This window comes from Heterodontus francisci, chromosome 10 (genome assembly GCF_036365525.1).
Source record: "Heterodontus francisci isolate sHetFra1 chromosome 10, sHetFra1.hap1, whole genome shotgun sequence".
Classification (NCBI taxonomy): domain Eukaryota; kingdom Metazoa; phylum Chordata; class Chondrichthyes; order Heterodontiformes; family Heterodontidae; genus Heterodontus; species Heterodontus francisci.
Genome location: NC_090380.1, coordinates 21,896,348 through 21,905,723, shown reverse-complemented (window position 1 = coordinate 21,905,723; position 9,376 = coordinate 21,896,348).

Sequence of the window (9,376 nt, the reverse complement as noted above, 5' to 3'; positions counted from 1 at the left end):
TGAGCTCAATAGGCAATTGGAGGCATGTGAACATCCCTTCTTCCCAGCGTCCCTTTAAAAATTGCTTCACATTCGCAGGTGGTAGGACCCAGTCTCAACCTCCAAGAACACGATCTTCAAACTGTGCACACACCTAGTTCCAATTGCGGGCTTGAAAATCCAGCCCTTGGAGTTTTGATTTTTTTTTTGTTGTGCTTTAGTTGTGGAACTCATTCTGATTATTCCCTGCTGACCTGCCTTGCACTCTACAAATTCACAAGATCATTTGTCATCATTTGCTGTCCCTCGATTCGAGGACTATGTCTACTTAGGGTCATGAGTTTCTGGCGTGGGTCTTCATATGACTGAGGAAGCTGATTTTTGACCCATAGATCTTTGGGTACATGGGGCAGGTATTCCATGAAGTAGTGCAGGATTTGCTTCCTTCTATGCGTTGCTCTGCCTCATCATTGCGGTGTTGTGACTTGAAACATAGTGCAGCTTGGAGGACAGTTTGTCACTGTTCTGAGTAAGCTCCTCCCAGTCATTAAGTTCAATGCAGCTGCACTTCAAGGAGAGCTTCAGAGTAAAGTGTTTACTTTGTCCTCTCCAGAACATTGGTCATTTGAGAGTTGTGAGAAAAGGACCTGGCAGGGGGTGATGACCTTCAGCCATGTGGACACAGTAGCCAGGCTATCGGAGTTGATTTTGTAAGAGTTTGCCTGAATACTTGTGGATCTGGCTTCAAGAAGCACACTATCGTTTATTCGATGGTCTTCCCATGGAATCCAGGGGACGAGGTGTAGACATTGCTGATGGAATTTCTCCAGTGCTCTTATGTGTCGATGACGCACAGACCAGGTCTCGCTGCAGTCTCACTTGGAACTATATCGCCGTTCCTCCACTGTCGCTGGGTCAAAATCCTGGAACTCCCTTCCTAACAGCACTGTGGATGTACCTACCTCACATGGAATGCAGCAGTTTAAGAAGGCAGCTCACCATCGCCTTCTCAAGGACAATTAAGGATGGGCAATAAATGCTGGCATAGCCAGTGACGCCCACATCCTAGAATGAATTTTTAAAAAGTACAGAAGTGTGATGACAACTGCTCTGTACACTTAAGATTTTTGTGGAGGTCTTCGTTGTCAAACATTCGCTGCTGTAGTTTGCAGAAGGTTGAAATGGCACAGCTGATCCGGTGTTGGATCTCATCAATGGTGGTTGTTTGAGAAAGATAATTGCCAAGGTATGAGAAGTGCTTAGCAAATCCCAGAGTATCTCCTTCAATTTATATCAGAGGTGGAATATTTGGCTGATCAGGTGTGGGTTGATTAGAGTTGTGTTTTGGCAATATTCAAGGACAGGCCAAGTTTCCTGTATGCAGCTCTCCCATTGCTGGTGGTTCACCCATGAATTTTGCCACAGGATACTGGGGGATAGCCTGGGATATCAGCTGTTATTGCAGATTCACAATTGAGTCATAAAATTATACAGCACAGAAGCAGGCCCTTCAGCCCATCATGTCTGTGCCAACCATCAAGCACCTAACTGTTCTAATCCCATTTTCCAGCACCTAACCTGTAGTGCGTTCCAGATTCCAACCACCCGCTGTGTGAAAAAAATTTCCTCAAATCCCCCCTAAACCTCCTGCCCCTTACACTAAATCTATGCCCCCTGGTTCTTGACCTATCAATGCCCCTCATAATCTTGTATACCTCAATCATGTCCCCCCGCAGTCTTCTCTGCTCCAAGGTAAACAACACTAGCCTTTTCAGTCTCTCTTCATAGATGAAATGCTCCAGCCCAGGCAACATCCTGGTGAATCTCCTCTGCACCCTCTCCAGTGTAATCACATCCTTCATATAGTGTGGCGACCAGAACTGTACATGGTACTCCAGCTGTGGCCTAACTAGCATTTTATACAGCTCCATCAAAACCTCCCTGCTCTGATATTCTGTGCCTCAGCTAATAAAGGCAAATATCCCATATGTCTTCCTAATCACCTTATCTACCTGTGCTGCTGCCTTCAGTGATCTATGGAAAAGTACACCAAGGTCCCTCTGACCTTCTGTACTTTCTAGGGTCCTACCATCCATTGTAGATTCCCTTGCCTTGTTAGTCCTCCCAAAATGCATTACCTCACACTTTTCAGGATTAAATTCCATTTGCCACTGCTCTGCCCATCTTACCAGCCCATCTATATCTCCCTGTAATCTAAGGATTTCCTCCTCACTTTTTACAACACCTATAATTTTCGTGTCATCAGCGAACTTACTGATCATACCTCATATATTCATGTCTAAATCATTAATGCACACTTTAAACAGCAAGGGTCCGAGCACCGATCCCTGTGGTACACCACTGGTCACATGCTTCCAATCGCAAAAACAACCCTCGACCATCACCCTCTGCCTCCTGCCACTAAGCCAATTTTGGATCCAATTTGCCAAATTGCCCTGTATTCCATGGGCCGTTACTTTCTTAACCAATCTCCCATGTGGGACCTTATCAAAAGCCTTACTGAAATTCTTGTATACTACATCAACTGCGTTACCCTCATGGACACATCTAGTAACCTCCTTGAAAAATTCAATCAAGTTAGTTAGACACGATCTCTCCCTGACAAAGCTATGCTGACTATCCCTGATTAATCCCTGCCTCTCCAAGTGGAGATTAATCCTGTCCCTCAAAATATTTTCCCAACCACTGGTGTTAGACTCATCAGCTTGTAATTACCTGGTTTATCCCTGCTACCCTTCTTGAATAATGGTACCACATTCGCTGTCCTCCAGTCCTCTGGTACCTCTCTTGTGGCCAGAGAGGATTTGAAAATTTGTGTCAGAGCCCCTGCTATCTCCTCCCTTGCCTCACCTAACAGTCTGGGCTTGAGGATTTATCTACTTTTAAGCCCGCTAATCAGCTAATACTTCCTCCCTTTCAATGCTAATATGTTCAAGTATATCTCAGTCCCCCTCCCTGATCTCTACACCTACATTGTCCTTCTCCATAGTGAACACTGATGAAAAGTAATCATTTAAAATCTCACCTATCTCCTCCAGCTCCCCACACAGATTGCCACTTTGGTCCCTAATGGGCCTTACTCTTTCCCTGGTTATCCTCTTACCCTTAATATACTTATAAAATGCCGTAGGATTTTCCTTTATCTTGCCCGCCAGTGTTTTTTCATGTCCCATCTTTGCTCTCCTAATTACTTGTTTAAGTGCCACCCTACACTTTCTATACTCCTCTAATGCCTCCGCTGTTTTCAGCGCTCGGGATCTGCCATAAGCCTCCTTTTTTGTCCTGATCCAATCCTCTATATCCCTTGACATCCAGGGTTCCCTCAGCCTGTTAGTCCTACCCTTCAGCTTAATGGGTACATGTTGGCTCTGAACTCTCACAGTTTCCTCTTTGAATGACTCCCACTGATGTGCTGTAGACTTTCCTACAAGTAGCTGCTCCCAATCCACTTTGGCCAGATTCTGTTTTATCATATTGAAGTCTGCCTTCCCCCAATTCAGTACCTTTATTTCTGGTCCATCTATGTCCTTTTCCAGAACTACCTTAAATCTTAGAGTTATGGTCACTATCCTCGAAAAGTTCCCCAACTGACACTTCTACCACTTGACCGGCTTCATTCCCTAGGATTAGGTCCAGTACTGCCCCTTCTCTTGTAGGACTGTCTACATACTGGCTCAAAGAGCTCTCCTGTATGCATTTTAAGAATTCCACCCCCTTTAAGCCTTTTGCACTAAGACTATCCCAGTTGATATTAGGGAAGTTGAAATCTCCTTCTATTATTTTTACACCTCTCTGAGATTTACCTACATATCTACTCCTCTATCTCTTCCTGACTGTTTGGAGGCCTGTAGTGCACACCCAGCTAGGTACTTGCCCCCTTTTTAAGTTCTACTGAAATGGCCTCATTTGAGGAACCTTCTAAGGTATCATCCCTCCTGACTGCAGTAATTGACTCCTTGATCAACAGTGCAATGCCACCTCCTCTTTTATCCCCTCCCCTGTTGCACCTGAAGATTCTATACCTTGGAATATTGAGCTGCCAGTCCTGTCCCTCCCTCAACCATGTCTCTGTGATAGCAATAATATCATAATCCCATGTGCTAATCAACGCCCTCAATTCATCTGCTTTATTAGTAAGACTCCTTGCATTGAAATAGATGCAATCCAACATTGCATTTTTCACGTGCCTTACCAGGTCTATATTTACTCTGCCTTCCAGACAGACTCACTTTCTGTTCTACATTACCCCCTACTGCATCTCCACTCTATCCCATCCCGCTGCCAAATTATTTTAAACTACCGCACCACCCCCCCCCCCACCCCCACCAACAGGACTAGCAAACCTCCCAGCAAGGATGCTTGTCCCATTCCGGTTCAGGTGCAACCCATCCAACTTGTACAGGTCCCACCTTTGCCAGAAACAGACGCAGTGATCCAGGAAACTAAAGCCCTCTCTCCTGCACCATCTCCTCAGCCACGCATTCATCTGCTCTATCCTCCTATTTCTAAACTCATTAGCACATGGCACCGGGAGTAATCCAGAGATTACAACCTTAGAAGTCCTGACTTTTAATCTGCTACCTAGGTCCCTAAATTCTTGTTGCAGGACCTTATCCCTTTTTCTACCTATGTCATTGGTACCAATGTGTACCACGACCTCTGGCTGCTCACCATCCCCCTTCAGAATGTCCTGCAGCCGCTCCGTGACATCCTTGACCCTAGCACCAGGGGGGCAACATACCATCCTGGAGTCACGTTTGCAGCCACAGAAACACCTATCTGTACCCCTTACAATAGAATCCCCCTACTATTGCTCTTCCTCTCCTTTTTCTCCCCTGCTGTGCAGCAGAGCCATCCTTGGTACCACAGACTTGGCTGTTGCTGCTTTCCCCTGGGAGGCCGTCCCTTTTGTGCCTGTGCCGCCATTACCTGCTGTGTGACCACCTCCCTAAACGTGCTATCCACAACATCCTCAGCATCGCAGATGCTCCACAGTGAATCCACCCGCAGCTCCAGCTCCATAATATCGGTAGTCAGTAGCTGCAGATGATACACTTCCTGCACACATGGTTTTCAGGGACACTGGAAACATCCCTGATTTCCCACATAGTGCAGGAGGAGCATACCACGGGTGCTGCTTTAACATCTCACACTGAAGAGTGCCTGCAGAGTCTCATCAACAGGTTTGCGGCTGCCTGCGATGAATTTGGCCTAACCATCAGCCTCAAGAAAACAAACATCATGGGGCAGGATGTCAGAAATGCTCCATCCATCAATATTGGCGACCACGCTCTGGAAGTGGTTCAAGAGTTCACCTCCCTAGGCTCAACTATCACCAGTAACCTGTCTCTAGATGCAGAAATCAACAAGCGCATGGGAAAGGCTTCCACTGCTATGTCCAGACTGGCCAAGAGAGTGTGGGAAAATGGCGCACTGACACGGAACACAAAAGTCCGAGTGTATCAAGCCTGTGTCCTCAGTACCTTGCTCTATGGCAGCGGGGCCTGGACAACGTATGTCAGCCAAGAGCGGCGTCTCAATTCATTCCATCTTCGCTGCCTCCAGAGAATCCTTGGCATCAGGTGGCAGGACTGTATCTCCAACACAGAAGTCCTCGAGGCGGACAACATCCCCAGCTTATACACACTACTGAGTCAGCGGCGCTTGAGATGGCTTGGCCATGTGAGCCGCATGGAAGATGGCAGGATCCCCAAAGACACATTGTACAGCAAGCTCGCCACTGGTATTAGACCCACCGGCCGTCCATGTCTCCACTTTAAAGATGTCTGCAAACGCGACATGAAATCCTGTGACATTGATCACAAGTCGTGGGAGTCAGTTGCCAGCGTTCACCAGAGCTGGCGGACAGCCATAAACGCGGGGCTAAAGTGTGGCGAGTCGAAGAGACTTAGTAGTTGGCAGGAAAAAAGACAGAAGTGCAAGGGGAGAGCCAACTGTGTAACAGCCCCGACAAACAAATTTTTGTGCAGCACTTGTGGAAGAGCCTGTCACTCTAGAATTGGCCTTTTCTAGCCACTCCAGGCGCTGCTCCACACACCACTGATCACCTCCAGGCGCTTACCCATTATCTCTCGAGATAAGGAGGCCAAAGAACATTTGATCCCATTGTTCTGGAATTTAGTTGGATGTGAGAAGATTTTTCAGATTAGTCATGAGGACGTTTTAGAACCATCTAAGCAGTCCACAAACAACAACCTGTATTTATATAGCACCTTTTTAATGGAATAAAATGGCCCAAGGCACTACACAGAGGCGTTATAAAACAAAATTCGACGCTGAACCACAATCTGGACAGATCCCCAGCTTGTTCAATCGGTGGTGAACATCCACCTAGCATCAAGATATCACAAGGCCCAATATTCCAAGAGGAAGATTGATGTCTCAGCCCTAAAAAGCCTGACCAAAGAGTGGAATTCCAAGTGTAGCTCATTGTTTCAGCAGACTGATCCTAGTCACACACTCCCTTGTACCATGTAACTTGCTGAATGGTTCAGAAGTTTAACAGTTATTTTTAGGTTTCAGGCCATAAGAAGTTGCCTGTACATCATGATCTAACCTTGCACTTAGGTCAAAGGATTTGGATTCTGATTACTGACTACATTTGTTCAGTTGCCAAGAATAGGAAATTTGAAGAAATCCTTAGGTAGCAATTTGCTTAAATTTGAGCTCTCCAATCACATATGATCCTTTACTTGGGATCTCAATCATGCACTTGTGAATTTGAGTTCAGATGTCTCCATGTAGCTTCGTATCTCTACTCTTTACAACCACTCATAGAGATCATGATGAAACACAAACAAAGTATGATGCATGTCAGGTGAATTCTTCAAGTGAGAACCTGGCCAAATACAATTATTTGAGAGGGGAGGTAAAGAGGAAAATAAGAATGGCAAAGAGAGAATATGAGAATAGAATAGCAGTCAAAAGGGAACCAAAAGTCATCTTCTGGCATGTAAATAGAAAGTGGGTAGTAAGAGGTGGATTGGGATCTATTAGGGACGAAAAGGGTAATATATGCAACGATGATATACTTAGAATACTTTGTATGAGTGTTCACTAAAGAAGTGGAATCTGACAAAATATTGGTTGAAGCAGAGTGTAGAGGAAATGGATAGGGGGAAAATAGAGGGGGAGGTACTAAAAAGGCTGGCTATGCTTAGGGTAGATAAGTCACCTGGTCTAGATGGCTTGCATTCCAGGTTGCTAAAGGAAGTGAGGATGGAGACAGTGGAAGGGCTTGCCATAATCGTCCAATCTTCCCTCGATATGGGGGAGGTGCTAGAGGATTGGAAAATGGCAAATATTCAAGAAAGGCTGTAAGGACAGTCCTAGCAACTATGGCCAGTTAGTTTAACATCAGTGGTGGGCAAAGTTTTAGAAACAATAATCAGGGAAAATATCAACAGACACTTAGAGTTTGAGTTAATTAAGGATAGCCAGTGTGGATTTGTAAAAGGCAGATCATGCTCGAGTAATCTAATTGAATTTTTTGATGAAGTAACAAAGAAGGTGGTTGAAGGGAATGTGGTGGATGTTGTTTATATGGATTTTAATAAAGCATTTGATAAAGTACCACATATAAGGCTGGTGAACAAAATTGAGGCTCATGGAATAGGAGGGTCAGTGTCCAATTGGATAAAAATTTGGCTTAAGGACAGAAAACAGTGAGTCATAGTAAATGGTTGTTTTTTAGACGGGAGGATGGTAGACAGTGGTGTTCCCAAGGAGCAGTGCTGGGACCACTGCTTTTTTACTATATATAAATGACTTGGATCTTGGAATACAGAGTAGCGTCTCAAAATTTGCTAATGACACCAACCTTGGAGGTGCGGCAAAGAGAGAGGATGATATGAACCACCTGCAATAGGACGTCGATAGGCTAGCAGAATAGGCAGACAGAATTTTATACTGACAAGTGTGAGACGATGCATTTTGGCAGAAGGAATAGAGAGAGAGTGGCAATATATACTTAATGACACAGTTATAAAGAGCGTGCAGAACAGAGACACCTGGGGTACACGTGCATCAATCTTTGAAGGTGGCAGGACATATTGAGTGGCTCGTAAAGCATATGGGATTTTGGATTTCATAAATAGAGGCATGGAGTACAAAAGCAGGGAAGTTATGTTGAACCTTTCTAAAGCTCTGGTTAGGTCCCAACTGGAGTATTGCATCCAGTTCCGGTCACCACACTTTAGGAAGGATCTGAGGGTTCTTGAGAGGGTGCAGAGGAGATTTACCAGAATGGTCCCAGGGACGGGGGATTTTAGTTACAAAGTTAGGTTGAAAAAGCTCGGATTGTTCTCGTTAGAACAAAGGAGATAGAGGGGAGATTTAATAGGAGGTGTACAAGATTGTGACAGGCTGAGATAGGTTCGACGAGAAAAAACCATTACCTAAGGGTACAAGGACGAGGGGACACAGATTGAAGGTTTTGGGCAAGAGATGCAGGGGGAATGTGAGGAAGAACTTTTTTATGCAGCTGGAACTCACTGACCACAAGGGTGGTGGAAGCAGAGACAATCAATGACTTCAAAAGGAAATCGGCTGGCCACTCGAAGGAACTAAACTTGCAAGGCCTTGGAGCTCGCATCAGGGAGTGGGATTGACTGGATAGCTCCATGGAGAGCCGGAATGGACTTGATGGCCCGAATGGCCTGCTTCTGTGCTGTATGTGACTATAAATCACAATGAGTGCTTAGATGGATAGTTGAAATAAGAACTCCAATGTAGATTCACCATTGCCACTATTTGAGAGCTTGTCCTGTGTGACATGGGACACTCAGACTCAAATTGTGCAGCGTCATCAACTAACCATTTATAATCTCATGTAATCCTTGATTTTTTTTTTATTCATTCATGGGATGTGGGCGTCGCTGGCCAGGCCAGCATTTATTGCCCATCCCTAATTGCCCTTGAGAAGGTGGTGGTGAGCTGCCTTCTTGAACTGCTGCAGTCCATGTGGGGTAGGTACACCCACAGTGCTGTTAGGAAGGTTTGCTAGGCCATTTCAGTGGGCATGTAAGAGTCAGCCACATTGCTGTGGGTCTGGAGTCACATGTAGGCCAGACCAGGTAAGGACAGCAGATTTCCTTCCCTAAAGGACATTAGTGAACCAGATGGGTTTTTACAACAATCGACAATAGTTTCATGGCCATCATTAGACTAGCTTTTTTTAAAATTCTAGATTTATTAATTGAATTCAAATTCCACCTTCTGCTGTGGTGGGATTTGAACCCATGTCCCCAGAACAATACCACTATGCCACCGGCTCCCCAGATTGGATTTAAAGAACATTTTTTAAACAGTTGCAATGCAACTTTAACCCAGAAAAATCAGCTTTTATACATATCAC